This window comes from Anastrepha obliqua, chromosome 1 (assembly GCF_027943255.1).
Source record: "Anastrepha obliqua isolate idAnaObli1 chromosome 1, idAnaObli1_1.0, whole genome shotgun sequence".
Lineage (NCBI taxonomy): Eukaryota > Metazoa > Arthropoda > Insecta > Diptera > Tephritidae > Anastrepha > Anastrepha obliqua.
In genome coordinates, this window is record NC_072892.1 from 85,075,089 (window position 1) to 85,096,656 (window position 21,568).

The window sequence follows — 21,568 nt, forward strand, 5'->3', positions numbered from 1 at the left end:
AACCCACATAAGTTTTATGGGGTCGGTATTTTTTAACAATTTGTTTCGGATACAGGAGATGATGTGCGTCTTGTTCATTGTGGTCATTATCGAGTAAGTGACTGATTTGCTATCCGTGCAAATTACTGCTTCGGTAAAGAGTTTTCAGCGAAGGTAATATCATGAAGGATCCCTGCAGCTTCGGCTGTATAAACGGAGGCATAGCTAGGGGGGATGCCGGCCGTGTATGTTTCTCCTTTCGAGTTGACAACTCCAAATGAGGTGTTAGTATCAGTTTTTGACCCATCAGTGAAAATTAAGCTCCATTCGTGTAGCAGAGGAGTTGTGGCTTCTGCAAAAAGACGTTGGTAAACAGTAGCATTGGTGTCATTTTTACCATATTTCGCTAGGTTTAATATAAAATTAGGCTCTTTCATCAACCATGGGGTAAGCAGTACATTTTGGCGAAGGGAAGTGGAAGTTATAGCAATCTCTCTGGCGTAATCGATGCACAGTGCAATTGTCGATTTGCGACGTGGGGCCTTACTTCTTTGAAGCTCGCCTACCACTGCTTCATATAAAGCGCTGTTATAGCAAAGAAATAGCTTAGGTATAAGTTTCTTCGTATTCGTCGTGAATCTCTCTTCAATTATGGGGAGGCCGGCTTCCGTCAGTATACATTTTGTTGGGGATTAAGGCATAGCACGGATACTTCTGCTTACAGCCGTGTGGTAAGCTGAGTAAATTAGTTTTATGTTGCTTTTCGCACAGTTACCATAAATGGGAAGGCCATAGTCTATCTTCGATAATATGAGTGCCCTGGTTACATTTATTAGCGTTGAATAGTTAATTAAACAGTGCTTAGATGACAAATATTTGTTAATATTAAGTTTTGCAGCCAGTTGTTTTCTTAAATATGTACAATGTTCTTTAAAAGCTAAAATTTTGTCAAAAATTATACCCAAAAACTTTAAGTTAACACTATTTACAATTTGCATGTTATTATAACTTAAACTTAAAATATGGAAGTTTTTGCATTTATTAATAGATACGTTGGCACCCGATGATTCGGACCAAGTGTTTAAGTCAGATAGTATATTAATGAAATCTTGTTTGACGATGTTTAGGTCATTAATTTGAGAACACAATAATAAATCGTCAGCATAGCATATGTATGAAACATTTTTATATTTATTAATAATTTTGCTAATTTCATTGAAAGCAGTTATAAATAAAACAACAGAGAGTGGAGAGCCCTGGGGGATGCCGTTGTGCAGAACAAAAAAGTCCGAAACGGTATTTTTTACTTTGGACACAAATCTGCGATTAATGAAAAAGGACTGTATAATTTTAAGTATTTTACCGCTAAGGTTCCATTTTTCCAACTGCCGTAGGACAATGTAGCCTCCGACAGGTGGTTTCTATTGGAAATAGCAGTATAAGCGTAGTTTTCGAATATGAGCAAGGCATCAATAGTGCCCTGACCTTCTTTGAAAGCTACTTGCTGTGGACTTATATAGTTGTTGTTCAAAGCATACCATGAAATGCGCTTGGCTATTATTTTTTCGAATAGTTTGCCCAAACAGCTAAGTAGGGCGATGGGTCTGAACCCAGAAACTTCCGTTGCAGTATTTCCTGGCTTTGGAATGGGAATAATAACTGTATTTATCCACGATTGCGGATAAATACCTTGATTGAAGATATTGTTGTATAGTTTAAGTAATCTAATATTTAGGCACAAAGGTAGATGTTGAAGCATGGGGTACGATATTCTGTCGGCCCCAGGGATGTTGCCAGATAGAGAAGATAAAGTGGATTCTATTTCATTGTATGCATCCAGTGATATTAGATATTGTGTAAGAACTGTTATTGGAATTTTGTAAGTATTTGTGTTTATCTGAAATGAAAGTAGAATGGAAATTTGAGTCGTGCGAGTATTCAGTCCAATAAAATGCAAAGTAGTTTGATAATTTATTTATGCCAATTGGGGTGGATTGTAGGTAAATACCAGACAGCCTTTTGATGTCAGACCAAGCCTTTTTGGATTTGTTTTGTGATTGATAGGTTCCGGAAATGTATGTAAATATTCCTTTTTAGATTGCTTTGATTTCATTCGAAATAGAGCATTTGCCTTTTTATACAGCATAAAATTATAGTTAGATCTTATTCGCTTATATTCTGTCCAGTAGAAACGTTTTTAATTTCTTAATTTATCTAGCTCAGCAGACCAGTACGGCACCGTTTTTGAAAAGATTTTATTAGTGGATTGTGGGATAGATAGGTGAGCTGAGGTGCGGATTATTTTTGTAACTGTGCCAACTTCTTTGTTAATATTATCGGAACCCGGCAGATTATTGCATAAGCTGCTAGCAACAAGTTGAAACTTTTCCCATCTCGCTCTGTCCTTTAAAAAATTTGGTTTGGGTTTGGTTTTGTAAATAGAAGGAGTGGAGAATACACTAAGGATAGGTAAGTGGTCGCTATCGTGTAGGTGAGAGAGGGTGTTTGTAGTTAGTTTCGGGGCAATATTGGAGGAACAGATTGTCAGGTCTACAGTGGTAAAAGTTTTGTGTGTGGAAAAGTGTGTTGGTTTGTTATCGTTCAATAGAATACGATTTTCCGATTGAGTTGTCTGTGGGGTATGGATTTCTTTATCAAAACTGCAATACCCTGCTTGGTGGTTGCATTTTGTGGCAGATTATGAAAGTAACCCTTTACTCAACAATTTTACTTATTTACATAGTCTTTTGATCGAAATAGGCTTCACCTGACATAAGAATAGAGTCGAGTATGGTTTCCCTTAAAGTTCGACATGTGGCGTTTATTTGTACCAGCGGCGCTCATAGAACCACACCCTCTGATGCTCTGAATTCTCTTTTCTTCATATCTTCCCTAGACTTGCTTGATAAGATGCAAGAAACACTGCTACTCGACTTTGGCACAATTTAGGTGTTGGACACTCGGTCTAAGTCCAACTAATCCTGTTGAGTATTGTGTGGGTGAACCATATTTTAGTAGGTTATTTAGTACTGAGATTCCAGCTAGATGTGAGTGGTTCAAAGTTTGACGATAAAGTTGGCTTTGGCTTCTACTGTAAGAAGCCAAAAGTAAGTAACAAATAAAAATCAAATAAAACGAGCTAAAACTAAATTACAACTTCATCAATACAAAAAAGATCATATTAGCGATTAAAATAATGCACTCAGCAAAACAAACTAACGAAATGGAATTCGAGATCTCAATAAATGTGCGATGAGACGAGCAATAAATGAATTAGACTCGAAATTCGGTGCGAATATCTTGATATAAGAAAGAGCTTCGTAAAGTTCTTGCCGGAATAAGAAATTAACGCGTGGCGGAAATATTGCATTTCAATGTCTCTTTGAATTAAATAAACACAAAAGACAGTCGACCTTCTGCACTCGAGCGACTTTAATCTGATTAACTACAAGCGGACAACAACCAAAATGTTGGAACATTTGTTTCTAATAGCGGACGGCCCTCGACAGGCAATGGCAAACCTCGAATGTATTTCTGCCTTGAAAAAGCTAGGAAGAAGAAGTCGGCCAAATACCAAAAAAGGATGTAAATGCCAAATATTTATATATACATATATAATTACAAGCGAAAGCAGGAAATGGTACAGAAAATTCGAAAGATCTTTAGGCAAATTTAAGGAATCTTTTTTTGTGCGCGTCCTATTGTTGTTGCAAGTTCTCCAAATAAATGAAACATATTCCAGTTTAGATCGAATAAACGCCTAAACAGAAATTTAATTGTGTAAGGGTCTCAGAAGTTTGAACTATTACATGTAAAGTCTTCTTCCAGCCAATCCTTCACACTCACAAAGGATGTGTCTTATAGTTACCTTCTCTTCTGTGCTATAGCATTGTGATTCCCCCTTCTTATTGGGGGAAACATTTTCAAGTCATCTGCCGATAATAGGTGATCGGCAAATAAAGAGCAACTGCAAATATGATTTAAAAATAAGACGGAAAGTAGGGTTAGTAAATTGACAAAAGTTTAGACGAATAGTTTGATATTCAAATTTATTGAGGTGTCTTGCAGCATGAAGTGGGATCACAAATAGTTTGAAGACATAAAAATCAAATTTTCGTGCAATTGTGAACTTTAAAGTGGTTGGGTGAGAATAGAATAGGTGATTCACGCACAAATGCTTAAGGCTATGGTATTCGCCAAAAAAAAAATAAATAACTTTCCTGCTTAGTCTCAAATGCATACCCTAATAGGGAACTTGGTGGCTTTTATACTACCACATTTATTCACTCCAAGAATTTGTTTCTCAGTTTTCGTTCATCCTTTAAATCTCATCGCGCCATATTACAGTCTCTTCTAATATTTATGAAATTCCAAACTAACGCCAGCACATTAATTTCACTACCCTGAACAAAGTACTTTCCATTATGCAAATTTAGTAATATATATTCTATGTATGTACGTGTGCAGGTATTTTGTAGTGAAGTATTTGTAACACTCTAAGTACTTTGCGCAAATTTACGTTTGTTTGGTGATTTTGTCGTTTGCTAAAGCCATGAATGAGCTAACAATTCCATGAAACTTATTGTCGGCAGGAAACCAACAATTCTCTTCTCCACTTCTTATTCGAGTTTTAGTGCGAAACCTTGACACTGTTCTCTCTTAACTCGGCTTACTCACTTAGTTCGTTCAGAAATATTGTATGTATGTATGTACATATTATATGTATGTATATATGTATACCCTCATACATAAGTACATTCTTGGGTCGGTCAAATTGCATTTGCCTCACTCTTTATTTTGTTGGAAATGCAAGAACAATTTGAATAATAGATAAGTTTGAGAAATTTAAGCAAAGGGTGAATAAAAAACGGATAAGTACGGCGGAGTTGTTAGCTGTTTCGGTATTTACTTACTCTCAGAATAGTTTGGCTGAGTGTTTCTTTTCTTAGTTTTAAATTCCTTTTTCTTATATGCAATAAACAGTAAAAATAGGAAAAATACTTTTAATATTAGCAGGTAAAAAATATTAAATAAAAGTTCAGTTGGTTTTCCTCTTAGTTTTGGAAACTTGTAGAAATTATATTACAATAAATAAGAGCGAAGTTAGTAAAATTATTTCCATGCCCAAAAATGTGTTCATCTTTTGAGTAACTTGACCACGAGTGTCAGAATCAAGGTTTAGGGCAAATGTAAGTACTTACTCGTAATAAAAGAAAGATGTTATTATTTCGTAAATAAAAAGCTTAAAATGTATAAGTTATCAGTAAGCGTATCTTAAGTCAACAAAGTGTTAATCCAGCAAGTACTTTGTATTTTATATGAAAGTTAGGCGCGTCCCCCGGAATGAGACGGGTGCGTATTCGGAAAAGGAAGGGTAATTCTCATCAATGGACTGCTGAGAGATCTGAAAAGCAGTAGGTTGCTTATATAAGTTTGCAGGCGACAAAGCTCTTATCACACCGTGCTACGAAAATCAGCGATTTTGTTATCCCGGAAAATTTGCGTCTGCACGAGATATTAAATAATAATAGAAAACATAAAAACGCTATTTCCCAATCAAATAGATGCCTTAAGTTCTTAACTTTCAACTTCCCTGAATTGGTTATGTTCCACTTTTATTTTCTGACAGGGTTAAAGTACATAGATTTCATTCCAGACAACAACTTTTCTTCAAGCTTACCTCTAAGAGCCTCAATTGCCTTATATGTATTATTGCAGAAGTAACCGGTAATATTATCTAAAATCCATATAGAGTAAGAAGCCATGGTGGTGAAGCAGCTAGACTGAAGGTGGAAATCTGCACAGCACCTCAGATCTTATATAAAAAAATAAATAATTGGCACATTAAGCCTCTACACTTTCAGGCCGACTCCGAACGGCAGATATTTTTATGAGGAGCTTTATCATGGCAGAAATACACTCGGAGGTTTCCCATTGCCTGCCGAGAGGCGACCGCTATTAGAAAAATATTTTTCTTAATTTTGGTGTTTCACCGAGATTCAAACCTACGTTCTCTCTGTGAATTCCGAAGGGTTGTAACGCATCAAGCCAATCGGCTACGACGGCCGGCCGTCAATAAATAAAAAATAAAGCAATAATATAGAGATGGCCGTAGCTGAACGGACTAGCGCTGTCTCGAAACTCAATGCATGAAATACCAAATGATAGAAAAAGTTGTTAGTTGTTAGCGGTCGCCTCTCGGCAGGCAATGGCAAACCTCTCCCTGTATTTCTGCCCTGAAAAACCTTCTCACAAAAAACCATCTGCCGTTATGAGGCGGTGTAAAACTGTAAGTCCTTTTCTGCGTAAAACATCAAGACTCACGCCCAAAATGGAGGAGGAGCTCTGCCATACACCAAACAAACGGTGTAAGCTACAATTATATATACATGTATGTACCTATATATTTGTTTGCAAGATTTTCTTCATTCTAAAAGTTTGACACGAAACTCGGCCCTGACTCCAACTTTGTTTATGTCAGCGGCAACGTCGCTTTCATTCAAATATTCTTGCTTGCGGGATTCTATTCCAGCGTATGCAAATACAATTAACTTATTAAATAAGTTTATCAGTTAATTAACCTCAATTCATACATTTTAACTAAGGCAGACAGTTTTCAAACTCAAATTCTTGCAAACATTTCTCCTTTTCCATTTCTATACCTGTGCACTTGTCACAAGGGTGTTATAATTTTGTTAAGCTGTTGTGTTAAGCGGTGTTACGAGTATGAAGCTGCCTAAAGATTTAGACATATACGAGTCTAACATATATAAAAGGCTTGAAGTGATGAAAGGAATACCATCTATCCGTCCGTATATTTCAATGAAACTTTATATGCATAATACCCTTAATCCAAAGTAAGTTTATTTACTTACTGAATTATTTATTTGAAGTCAATGCAGTATTGCATCCCTACAGACTAAAATTATAATTCAGATAGATTATAAAACTAATAATAGAAATAAATAATTTTTGGTGAAGTTTACCGTTTTATATAAATTTCGTTTGAGAAAATTTCTGTACAATGAAGTATTTAAAAAATTATATATTTCTTCATGAATAAGTTATTGAATTCTAAAAGCGATCTAGTGATAAAGTCATTTAACGCATAATTGGTTCGGTGTAAATTCATATAAAAAAAATATTACGTCGTGAGTATTTAAAAGCAACATTAAACGTAAAATGCTCTAAAAACTCTGGGTGATTAGTGCTGCCACTAATGACTCCACGATAAAAATTAAAGAATTCACTATTCGTCTACATTCAAAGGGATTCAGGCCAATTAACGAACAACTTGTATTATACTATGAATAGCATGAATGGCATGGGGAAGCCAAAATTTAAAGAAAGTAAAATTTCTTTCGAATGGCGCGCTACGTGAGAAGTATAAAAAAACTCCAAATCAAAGAGACGTATTCAAGACTTGAACAAGTTGGTATTGCAAATGGGCGAAACCGCCCATTTAGCGTGGATTTTCGAAAAGGCAAAAAATGTTACACATCTTTCATAAATGGTGCGAAATTACTAAACTAATTAAATTCGGTAAAAATGATCAATACAAGAAAATAAATATGAGGCAAATAAAATGCTTAAAAACGGGCGGCGCCTTGCCTACTTCAACCCGAAGCTGTTGAGCGCTTTCTCCATGCATTCGTTGTAGACGAAACATCATCGGGGGAAAAAAATTATCAAACTTCAATTTTTTTAATATAATTCAGTGGGATATAAAATTGTGTACTCGAATTTCTTTTTAAGTTCTGATTCATAATTTTGGAATATCCATACAAATTTGAGGATTTTTTTTAAGTTCGAAACTTGCATTATAACGGTATTTCTTATTGAATGAAATATATTTTTATAAAACAAATGAAATTAAAAAATAAATAAGTAAATGGTAAAAACTTGTGAATATGTGGCGCATTTATAATAGTTTAAGTGGTTGTATGACTCTGAGTGTTTATAAGTGTATTTGGCTTAAAAAATTAACAGCCAGCCCAAATCAAATTTTATAAAGATGTGCTAGTGTATTTGGCCCATACCGAGTTGAGCGCTGTTATTATTGTTATTACAATATTTCTGTTTTTTTTTTATTTTTATCAACCAATTTTGTTTTGGAATAACTTTTTACTAAATAAAAACAAAAATGATTTTGAGTGATGCAAATCTTTATTTTAACCTTTACCTTGATTCTCTTCATTGCTTGTCTGTTTGCATACTGCAGTTGTCTAGTTCACAAGTGTCAAATATGATTTACGTATGACGCCATTTGCAAAAATTATAAATTTTCCGATAGTGTGATTAATTTTGCGCCAAATGGTAATTATCAAATATCTTGTGAGACTATTTATAAATATATATGTCCCAAAATGGGATATATATATATATTGGGATATATGGGATATATATATATATTATTGTTTGGCTCTTCCTCCTATTTGTGGTGTGCTTCTTGATGTTGTTTCACAAATGGAGTGACCTACAGCTTTAAGCCGACTTCGAAAGGCAGATCTTTTTTATGAGAAGCAGAAATACACTAGGAGGTTTGCCATTGCCTGCTGAGGAGTGATCGCTATTAGAAAAAACTTTTTCTTCATTTTGGTGTTTCACCGAGATTCGAACTTACGTTCTCTCTGAGTTCCGAATGATAGTCACGCACCAACCCATTCGGCTACGGTTACTATACAGTTTGAAAACTCAAATTTTATAAAAAAAATTGCAAAAATGTATCTACGTATTGCTGCAGCTAAAAATTTTGTGTCGAGGTATTGATATGTACTAAAGATTTCTCGTATTTTGCTAACCTTCCGAAGATGATTCCATTTGGTTTTGTTCAATTTACTCCATTACAAAATCTTTCAAATGTGTACAACTTTCACTATTCATCGACAGTAATACGATGCTCAAACGAAGGCCACGTTGCGACTGAAAATACAAAGGATACTTAGGGTACAGGACGTTGCTATGAACGGTTTTCACTACTCAAGGCATTACTGTAGCCAACCCAAAGACAAAAAAACTCTATCTAGAAACTTTTTTTTTGACTTTTGGCCAGCTTTTCGGGAATCGGCCGCACTGTGCGGCGGCCAACTTCTAAGACTATTCTTTATTTATTAATTAATGAAATTAAATGAATCTTTTTCGTAAAGGGATACCATATTTGAGTATTTTCATTCCTATACGATATCAATTGGCTGCACACCTCACAACATAATCCTAGTAGTTGTTTTACATAGTGGTGACTTCTTGCTACCGCACCTCCAGGTCGTTAGAAACAAAATATTAAAGATCACTCACTAAAGCTCTCAATCTGAGATTACTAAACTTATTTTAGGTTAGGTTTGTTGGGCTGTCAGGGTTAGGACGTGTGACAAGAATTCAAAAAATCCTTAGATCTCACTTCACTCTGCTACTCCCAATAATTTATCTGTATTTCTACCTACCTATTTTTTTTAAGTTTTGTTTTTATTTTGAATATAAAGTTAGTACATTTACAAAATATACTAAACCAAAAACAAATAGCAATGAAAAACATTAATATAAATCGCTACCAAAGCCATGGATTGATGTGAACGGGGTAACTATTCACTAATGCACTAATTATGTCCTCATTGTAGTGCAGTTAGGGTTACATTCAACTTAACCACCATGTGCAATGGCGCTCAAAATATTAAATATTATTTTCAGAATAAGGTTGTTCAGGGTAAGCCGCGCACACGGCAATTGCTAATTCGATTTTAAATGCCACAAATACGTTTCTCATAGACTGACATAAATTTATATACGTTTGGCTAACGGGACGAAGTTTCAGACGTCAGCAAAATTACGACAGTTTAGGTGAAAATTTAATAAAAACTTTCTTAAATCAAATTGTTTCTTGATTATTCTCTTAAAACGTGTAACGCTACCTACATATAAGCGGCGCCCACATGGTGAAGCATTACAAAAGTTTTGAAATTTTCCTATATTTAGGGTTTCTGCCATACCTTTTTGCTTAATATAATATCTAACAATATTAAAATATAGTTAACAAGCTTTTGGTATTAATGGAATTTAAACGAATAAGGCAAAGGCGAGTAAGAGTGAAAGGATGAAAGAGGAGGAATTACCGTAAATAATGTAGCAGTCATTTTTCGCAAAATTTCTTCATATACAAGCAGCCTCACTTACGTTAATGTATTTACATATATATGTATGCATATATTTGTATCGGGTGTTATTTTGGCTGCATGGGAACTATCGATATTGATAACTATGATTTCACAGCTGAGAATGGCAGACTATGTTTACATTTCTGTTCAGTAAGGTTTGGTAAGTCATCATGAATCGTTTAACGCTAGAATAACGCTTGCAAATTGTGGAAATCTACTATGAAAAAAAATTATAATAATAAAAATAACAATAAATAATAAAACAAATAAATATTAATAAAAATGAATGAGTTCGCAAAATTCATAGCTAAAATGTCAATTCATCGTCGTTCTCAATTCGTCGTTGTTGACGTTTGTCCTTCGACTGCGTGGAAAATTTTTCATAAGGATCTTGGCTTAAGGGCCTATACAGCTCTTGCAAGAATTAAAGCCAAATGACCGTCATTTTTCGTCGTATTTTTGATTATTGGGCTCATTTAATATTATTATTCAGATTTATTGGAAAAAGTAAACAAAAATTGGATTCATCGAATATGCCAAGTATCTCGTAGAAGCGGCGGACATATACCGGATTTCACATTGAACAGATAAATGCCATGAAGTTATAGATAGATCAAATTATCTGCCAGACTATATTAAAGAAGTTGCATTCGAATGAATTTTGTAATATCATTTTAATTTATCACGCTTTTAAAAAAACACCCGATATTAGCTGAGCAAAATTGCGAGGACGAAAAATGTGGAAAATAAAGAGTTAATAAAATACGTATTGAAGAGAAAAGTTTTCAAAGCACCAACATGCATATTTATATGAAAGGTATGCTCAAACATACGGACTGGTTAGAAATGCGCTTCGTCAAACTGTTGCGAGTGCGTGGACCAAATATTAATGCGGATTGTGGAGTATTATATAGTATTTATACAAAGAAACCAAAAGGCATGAAAAATCTAGGACTACACATACTTATATACTCATTGTTGTTCTTGTTGCCATGAGCTTGCTATAAACATGCCCATCATTGAGCGAATATTTGAATTGTAATTTCAAGGTAGCTATATAAAAATTGCTTTTCTGCAATGACTGAAGTGCATAGAGATGCGGTCGCTACTACAAAAAAAAATGCTATCATTTTCATGAGTTTGCTGTCGGTATATCACTCACAAACACAGCGGCCTCCTGTGGTCGCAATCTAATTAATTACGAGTGCATACTCGCACATATACACGTACAAGTACAATTATTCAAAGTGTTGATCGAATTTACAATATATTTCACATTTTGCTTGTGTTTGTTTCTTCTTTCAATTTTACGCGATTTGTGCATAAAATCTCATTCAGTCAGTTATTTGGATTCGATAGCACTGTGTCTAGTGGTGGGAAGAAATAAAAGGAAACGCGTTTCCTCTGAAAATTTTACCATATTTTGCATCCAATTTATTTATTTCTTTAAATTTCTGTACATTATTTTTTAATTTTTCTAGCATTTCAAAAATAAAATTATTATTTTAGAAGAAACATATTTCAAAGGGAATTTCAATTTTAATAGCGAAGTTGCTGAGTGCTGAGTGATCGTTAGTCCCACCGCAACATCTCACTTCGAGTTGGTTTCTGTCCCAGTTGAAAAAATTAGAAAATTAGCTCTTCAAATTAAAAAGATGTGCTGTCCATATCAATAAAACTGAAAATATTCAGACAAATTAAGCAGAGTGTTTTAGTGAAGCGCAAATCGTTTTTGACGACGTAATTTAAAACTGCCAAAAAGAGGTAAATTTAACATTTAGGCTAGATTTGAAGTCGTAAGTTTTTTTCACTAAAATGTCATAACGAAAACCAGGCACACAATTTAATGAGATAAAGGTTAGGAACAAATCAACTAAATGAAAAATATATCTATCTAGCACTTGAAATTTGCTCTATCGATTTTTTTATTTGGCAGCTCAACTAAAGGGTGCTTTTTCTAAGAGCTTGAGAACTTAAAATGATAAAAAAAGAACTATTGTTGGAATTTTTTTTTCTTATTATAATTTGGTAGATAACTTCATGACATTTACTTTTTAAACATAATATCCGCTATATGTCTGTCGCACCTATAGATTACTTGGTTCATTCGATCAGGGACCGTAATTATTGCAAGCAAAAACAAAAAAATTAACACGTAGTAATTACTTTGTGGCTTTTATTTTTTAAACAACAATAAAAATTAGTCCCTGTTCTCACACCCCCTTACTCGCACTCAAAAACACTTCAGCATAGTTACTGATGTTGTGTTGAAATGTGTTGAATATATCAAAACGGTAATCAGTTATCACTCAGGCCGTAATAGCTTAACTGAGCGATATTTTGAGTTATTGAGTTCTAAAAAAGTATAAAACTAAAAAACTAATTTTTATAAAATTTTTAAATCACAAATTAAATAGTAATTTTTTTTAGTTTTGAGCAAATACAGGGTCTGGCACTCGAAGTGCAACCAATTAAAAAGGCCATAAATTTAGTTTCGAAAATTACTTTCATTCAATTCAACGTAAAAAATGTGTGAAAATAATACAAAATTAAGAATCAATTTACTTTTACTCGATATGACCACCTTTTGCCTTGACTATGACATTCAGACGGTCCAGAAACGAATCGCAACCTACTCGAATGTGACTTGCAGGTATTTTGGCTCACTCGCGGACAATGGCTCTTTATGTGTCTCGAGACTGGGGAATCTTTTAATTCGGACCTTACTCTCCAAAATGACCCAAAGAGAATAATCTATCGGATTGGGGTGAGGTGAGTTTGAGAGCCATTATGTGGACATCATGAAATTCGGAACATTAGTTTTTAGCCATTCTTGGTTCACTCGAGCTTTGTGAGACGGTGCCGAGTCCTATTGAAACGTCCATGGTCTGCCACCGAAATGTTTGTCTGCCCACGGCTTCAAAGCAACCTTCAAAATACTTTTCCGATAATATTTCGTATTTACCTTGAAGCCAGGCTCGATGAAAATGATTGGAGAGCACCCATCTGCGGTCCTAACCAAACCTGTGGACGCTGCTGCCTTCTGGTGGCCAATTCTCATATGAACGGTCGATCAAATTATACCTATCGGTTTGGAAGTTTACGAATTGCTCTATTTGAAAAATTTTCTCGTCAGAAAACACAATGTTCGGAAATTGGCCGCTTTCGGCCAAACGAGGCAACTCCTTCGCTCTCTCAAGCCTGACTTGTTGCTGCTTTGGTGTGAGAGCATGCGCCTTTTGGATCTTGTAAGGCTTGACTTTGAGAGCTGACTTAAAAAACCTCCTCACAAGGAAATTATCTGCTGGTCAGAAGTGACATAAAACGACAATTCACTCCATTTATATATGTATACATAAAAATAAATATTTTAAGAAAATGCGTTTAGGAAAAATTCAAAAAGAATGTTTTGAGGTAGCACACTGTTTTTTAGGTTTTATTCGCGTCGGTTTTAGTTTCAAAATTATTTCATGGGTGTTGATGATATGGATTTTGAATAAGTCTCAATATAATCAGCAAAACCGTGATATAAAAAACGTATTCAATATCAAACTGGCTGAAGAGTTACAGCAAAAGATTCCATATAACATGGAAACGTCCCAAGAACTATTCACGTTTTGTACGGAAACTGCATCTAGTAACAATTAACGTGATATAGCTGATGTTGTGCCTACTTATACTTTTAAAAAATATTCGTGTTGGTATTGATGCTGCAGTCGAACAATGGGCTCTATTCGAGAGATTAGATAATGAAGCTAAATCTTTAGAGGAATACCTGGTGAAAGTTGTATATGAAAAACGTGCAGCCAATAATTCAAAGTTTGAAAATATTTCAAAATTGGCCTTGGCACACATCAATATCTAATGCTTCTGAAGAGAGGGCATTTTTTATAGTCAGTATCATAAAAAAAATCGATAAAACCGCCGAATGGCGGTGCTATTCAACTATCAGCTGAAATACTGAAAAGGTTTATTAGGGTAACATGTGACAAAGTGCTTTTCAACCAGAAGTGCTGAATGCTTCTTCTGAAATTAGAGATAATTAAACTTAATGAAGTGTAAATGGGATTTTTTTTTCTATTAATCAAATACGAGGTTGCCTTTTATATTTATACTAGCATTACCCAGTGGGCTTCGCACCACCATACATAAAATGTTTTTTTATATCGCAAGAAATTTTTCATATTAAGTTTTCTTTATAGAACTCGTAATTGGTTTAAACAGTTGAATTAGTTGATTTTTTTCATTCAACATACTTTCTAAAGATGTCACAATAGCCTTTTCTGTACTTTTTTAAAATTTGATTGTGGTGGTCACCTATATACAGGTAAGGTGAAAGAGCCGATAAAAACTTCTAATTAAACTTTGATTCTTTAATTTCCATTTCAATTTTTTACGCTTAATAAATTATGCTAAAATAAATAAAGTTAATAATGTTTTTCCAGTTCCTCCTGGAGCATTCAATTTTTTATTATATTTGCGTCCAAAATGACTTGCAATTCGATAAAAAATTGATGCGAAAGTTGATTGCATCGCAAAATAAAATTGTTTTCTTGAGGGCGAATCATCAATCGATACGAATAAAAATTCATCGCACTGACGGTTTTCGTTGATTTTTGACCTGCGATGCAAAAATTAATTAGCGTAAGAAAATTATTTAAAAATCATATTTAAACAAAAATAAAATGTGTATGTACCAGTTGTTGGATTTATCATTGGTATGTTGATATGATAGCCATCGTCCCCTCTCCAAAACAAAATGGGGTATTGCAATGCATCATAACAGCGATGGAGTTCTGAAATACGTTGTAATTGCTCATTTCTACGATACAAAACAATATCTCGTGGCTGAAACTGTTCACCAACCACAACAATAGCTACTTCATCAATCGTTGGTACATTGAATCGTCTGGCGTGCTCCCAATTGGTGTTTTATTGGCTTTTATTATGATTTTGTGGCCATCGGTGGGCATCAGATCGAGTGCCACTTTGAACAATTTCACCAATTCATTGTGTTGATGGAACATTGTTTGCAATTCATTCACGATTGATCTGATATATTTGCAAAAATTGATGGTCACCATCTGGGAATGGTAGCAAAGACCCAGCTCTATGGTATATTTGACCTTGAATCTGTAATGTTCGAGAAATATATGTAGATAACGGATCTGAATTTTTAAAAACATTTTAACTGGTTGTAGTACATAAGAATGCAATCTCTTAACCTGAAGGCGAGTTCCCAATTGGTCTATATCTGGAGTCCTTAGTTACCCAGCGAAAAGAAAAGTCCTCTTTTCATTAGCATTTATCAACAACTTACAATGGATACTCATGTGGTTCAAACACATCCTAGGGTTATCCAGGTCCACGTTTTGGTCTATATCTCTAGTTACGGAGGGGCATTAAAAATACTCTATACTATAGCAATCATCAACAGCTCCCATTTGCTACCCATATTGTACAAACACATCCTAGGGTTACCCGGGTTCACGTTTTGGCCTATTTCTCGAGACCCTGGTATCCGATTCTTAAAATTTCAAAACACAAACTATCTAATGAATAGTCCAAACAAAGCCTAAAAATTTGGTTTGGATAGGTGAGCCCGTTCTTGAGTTATAAGATTACCAAGGAAATGTAACTTCTTTTTATATGTATATATAGATATTGCACCTAATAATGAAAACATTATAAAATAATAATAAAAATTGCTTTATTGTTTTTCAAAATATTCTTCTAAAAGGCAACCCACTGCATTCGCTTCAACCAATTTTCAAAGCACTTTTGATAGAAGTGGATGCTCCCAATAACGAAATGTTTAAAAGTTTTAACAGTTTCTTCAAGCGTTGAAAAACGTTGAGCACGCGTTTTGTTTTTGATATCAGAATCAAAAAGAAATCGTTAGATGTCAAATCAAGACTGTAAGGCAAGAAACCCATAAATTGGACCTTTTGAGTGTTTAAAAACTCTCTTGTGTTAGCCGGCACATGAGAGCTCGCATTGTCTTGATGAAGGCAAACAAATGGTTTTTTATCACTCAGAATTGATTTTTTAACATTTTCGGAGTTGCTTCTTTCGCGGAAAACTTTTGTTGGATTAAGTTCGTTTTAAAACACTTATACTGTCGGTTGCTATTTTGTTTCCGGTTCATATGCATAGATCTAAGATTCATCACCAGTTACGATATCATAGACGTATATACTTTGAACAGTCGTTGTTGAATTTCTTCAACTTTTGGAAGTCAATTGATCCAACACTTACAGCACTTGCTTCGAACATTTTATTTAAAATATTTACGTTAAAATTTTAAGTTATTCTTCAGGTATGCATGCGTATAAGAAAACGCAAAAGAATCAACCTGATTACTTCTCATACTGAATTCTTTTGTACCGCTAGTTACTTCTAATGCTAACTCTTTTTTTACCCAACAAATTAAAACTTGTGCGAACTAAATTTTAAGTGCATACATATAAAAAGCATTGGATAATAATTAGGCTAGATTTAAAGGCAAAGACGTAAACTTAACAAGAAACAGTTAGACAAATTGCAAGCAACGGGAAAAGTGTGATTTCGTTTCCTTGTAGAATTATTTGTAAGACATTACTTCTATATTCTTTCTCTGTATTATTGTATTTTCATAATTACTTTATCGATTGGAATCAATTATTTTTCCCACACAAATTTACCGTCCGAATTTAATAGATAATATATACTTACATATGTATGTACATACTATGGCACACGAGTGATATGTACGTAATCATGTTGAATAGCTTTACATTTTCTGTCATGTAACTACCGACGAAATATTTGCTTTGAAATAAATTAAAATGAATGAGCTTTTAATGCAGTCAATATCTATGCCAACTACAATTATTTCTATTTTGGTTTTGATATGAATCCAATTGATGCCGAAATGCAGCACAGAACATATCAATGGATAAATAACTGCACTCTGCCTCTCTTTACCTCGCCCTATATGGTTCATTCTACTTCCCTTTCAAGCGTTGAGTTCTGTGCAATCACCGCATTTCGACCCCTCATGGCGCTCAGTACAATGCGAGTGCACTGCTGATACGCCGATTCTAATTGAGCCAATTAAATTGTATTGTGCAATATTTCAAGGCGATTGCATTCTACGAGTATGGGCTACGACAATCGAGTGATTTTTTAGACGTTAAAAAGGAAGGAAGATAAGGGATTAATGTTTAATTCTAAGTCCGTTTCATAAGATGTTGGTGTTTTATAACGGAGTCAGATTCACAACATCTGGGAATTTTGTACAGTGTAGTTTTAATCCAAAGCAAAAATGTCCTTTTTTGTTTTGATTTCGAAAGGAAATAATGTTATTGCGTGAACTGCTCCGACTACCATTGATAATTTTCTAAATTACAACATTTTCTACCCTTACGATGTGCTTCGTTTTTTCTCATAAGTATGTCAAAGCGCACACTACGCATATCTTTTAGTTTTCTTCCTTTTAATCCTCGTTCTTTTTCGTCATATTCAGAAGCAACTCATTAGCATATTGCTTTCATTGAAGTGTTTCGAGAGGTTTCACCGAAGCATTTATGTGGGTTTGCATGTGAGTCCTTTCAAGTCCGTGTTTACACGTGCCATTTATATAAAAATATCTCACGTAACCCTGCAGTGAAACTGAGCAAATTGGTTTACTTTGTTTCTTAAGTCGTGCTTGGTTAAATCCGTCTTCTGAGCGTGGCAGAGTTGAAATGGAATGTAAAACGCGAATAATTGTTTATCTTGAACATTACGATGTTCTACTCTATCCACCATGTGAACATAAGTACAGATAAGAACTAGGATGCCATTTATTATTTCTCATTTATCGAGGGGAAAATACAGAAAGCGCGCTTTGCATAGGTCTCACGAAAGAGCTTAAAATCAGCTCTGAATATTAAAAATGGAATTCAGAGGACACATTTGACATCTACAAAGAAAGGAAAGCGACTAGTCGTGGTTTTAAATTGACTAAAACCACACCACTCACTATTGGGAGAAGGCAAGCAACACACTCATTAAATCACTTCTTGCTTGCCTGATGCTTGCTCCAGTGACTGCGGCAGTGAGGCATCTCGAACGTTTTCACGCATTCGAAATTACAAGTACATTAGTAAAATTTCCTTAGACAAAATATTAGCATTCATCTTGAATAGTGGCCGCGATTTCAGGGCATCTGCAAGGCAGATAAGTTCGTAAACTCCAAGCTAACTTATAGTACGTATTAAAATTAGCATAAACACGTACATATACACACATATATACCTCTAATGCGCATATCAATTTGTTTGCTTAGTAAAAAGTTTAAGAAGAGGAAATACATACGTCTAGTATTCTCTCATACGCTTCAGCTACACTTTCTCCCAAATACTTTTTCCGTCTTAGCTGGCTTGCCCAATCATTCAGGTAGGTAACTGCTCAATAATGGCTTTTCTTTATTATAGCGAGTTAACAATTAATTTACACGAGGATTAAATTTTATCATTGAAACCTCTACAATTGCCACCTTTTTTAACTCGTATTTTTAATCCCAAAAGTGGAATTTTTGGTCTTTAGTATTTTGAATTGTGTTCCATGTCTTCTTTACTATCATTTTTACGGCGGTAGCTATACCAAAATGACTTCTGCGTGACTACTATTTGGTTAATCCCGGGTTCAGAATCCACTGTGAACAGTGGCTTAACAAGCCCACAAGCCTGAAAAATCGTCTCCCAAAAAATCATCAACCGTGGGAGAAACTCAGTTACAGCTATACCATTATATGTTTATGGGTATATCGTCCAACAGCTCAGTTTTTAGTGATGAATTTAGGAAGTGTTCTCGTGAACTAGATTTGTAGGGGCTTGGGCAGGTACAAGCTCTCAGTCAGGAAGCCCATTGTACTACACCCGAATAGATTACAGTGGAAGGAATAGGGGGACAGGATAGATATCATACGGATTGTAAGACTTCAACTTATTAGGTCTAGAAGAGGAAAAGTATAAACTTTATCCATACTCAGGACATCGCATGCCAATAGCCTAAGTCTGATTCTAGAAAACGCCGGACAGCTAGAGAAAAAATTCTCAGTGCCCTCATTTCGCGGCAGGATAGGCATATTGGATAGTTAATGTTTCCCATGGTAGCCGAGGGCTACGTACATTCGACTTTCGATTATTCTTTCTTTTATGCTGGTGCACTCGTCTCGAAGATATGTTCACGGTTGTACATTTGACAAAAGAACTGTGTTGACATTTCTGTTCAGTAAGGTTTAGCAAGTCATAATGAATCGTTTAACGCCATAACAACAGTTCGACATTGTGAAAATTTACTTTGAACAATTAATCAGCTAGATATTGACGACATTTGGTTCAAACAAAACGGCGCAACATCCCATACAGCGCGCTCAAATCGGGACATATGCCGGATATCACATTCGAGAAATAAATGCATGAAATTATCTACAAGGTTATAATAAAGAAAAATCTTCCCAATAATCAGATTAACCGAAAATTAAATACATTTTTGAGAAAATGTGAATGCAAGTTGGTAATATAAAATGTTTTATTCAAAATGTATAGAAAAGAATCGTATATCGAGTCGAATCGAATATCTACGACGTGTAAGTTGTACATATGTTGTAAACTAGAAAAAAACAAACTGAAAAAGCAACTGTCAGATAAAATTATGCAGTCCTAAAAAACATTGCTTATAAATACCTATTAGTAATTAAAACTTTAAGGTAGTAGAAATGGATTAATATATATCAGAGGAGGATCTGCCAATAGCAGCTTGGCGCATCTTTGGAACCGATTCCCTGCACCCCTTAGTACATTCAGAAGACAACTTTTGCCATTCCTCTTTTCGCGCCTTTTTGAGATTACCATGATTTATATTTCCTTATGGGAATGGGCCAATTTTGTACAATCACCGGTCGTTATCCTAATAGAAGCAAACATTTTCTCGAATATTTGAATGTGTGGTAGGTGTATTATTTATTTATGCCTATCCAAATGACGTTCAATAAAAGTTTAATTTCTCATAACATGATTGTTTTTTTTTAACAAAACATTTGTTGCCTGTTTTGAAACTTGCTTTTGCCAGCAAAAAATATGGCGTTCCTGAAGTTTTGGTATCTTGCACATTTCAATCCAGCAGTACAGTTTTCGACACTGATAAATTGCTTGTTGCGCCCTGTGCGTCCAGGGAAATCGGCTTTTCTTAGGACTCTGGGGACAGTTCGAGAATAGCACTCTTTCCCAAGATATTTTCAACTTCATTTGTAATTGTTGGGCTGCTCTCACGTGTATTTTCACGTACTCTTTGCAGGATCCATCTAGAATCATCATTGAAAATCTTGTTCTGCGGGACTTAAGGGACTTCCATTGTGAAGCTTGTTCCTCTTCTTTAATAAGACTATAATTGATAAGAATTTTCCAGACTGGACTCGAGCAAAATTGTCTTATCCGGCTTTCAAATTTACTTAAAACAGATATTACAGAGCGATTATGCTGATATCTGAAAAGAAAAAAGAGAAATAGTAAATACCAAATTATACCAAAAAACAAATTATTTAAAAAGAACATTTTTCCCTAAAAATTAAAAAAACAACTGTAGAATGTTAAAACAAACCTAAGATATTTAACTTTGAAAATACATATATATACTTGTATATACCACAATTCTCCATACTGGATAAATTTCAAATTTATTATAATTTTAAAATATTTTTTTCTTTATTTTTTATTAAACTTAAACTTATAAATAAAACAATTTTTCAAATAATTTACTCAAACGTCTAAATTACTTAGAACAGTTGGTGTGAGATGGCGCTGATCTTTATTGGTCGATATTATCGCGTAGGTACTGTACTTACGCATTAATTAATCATACGCCTCGTTGGCTTTTCATCAGTTCAGATACTCAATTAGCAACGTAAAGGCTGATGGCACGAATGCCTTTCCCATTTCGATTTAACTTCAAAATTGCAGGTAAAATATTTGACTACGCAGTGTTTTATATTTTAAAATTAGGAAAATCTGCTCAGCTTTTGATGAAGACAACAGACATAGTTATTAGTCAAAGTACCCGAAAAGAGAAAAGCAAAATCCTAAAAAAGGTATTTGAAAGCATTCTTTTAAGTTATTATCGAAAAAGTTATTTGCATTTTCTTGTACTGCTTATGTACCTACCTGAGGGTACAAATACTTTTTCTGAGAAGGATTCATACACGTAAGCCTTTCAGTATTTCTTAGTGTGATTGTGCGAGGTTTGTTTAACTTTTCAGTTAAGCAATTTTAGTAAGTATACAAATTTATGTGAAATGCTTTTATGCGGTCGTCCGCAAGGTTACAGTTGCTGTAGATCTAGAATTCTATTTTCTTAGTTTTCCCATTTAATTAAAGTGCCGCCCTTGAAATGCCAGCGAATGTATGTTTTTACATGTA

The 21,568-nt window shown here is 34.5% G+C and overlaps 1 protein-coding gene across 3 annotated transcripts in view; it reads left to right on the forward strand.

Moving 5' to 3' along the window:
- Positions 1-21,568, forward strand: part of LOC129247826 (J domain-containing protein) — an 83,052-nt gene that overhangs the window by 19,324 nt on the left and 42,160 nt on the right. The gene's annotated exons all lie outside the window — the stretch shown is intronic.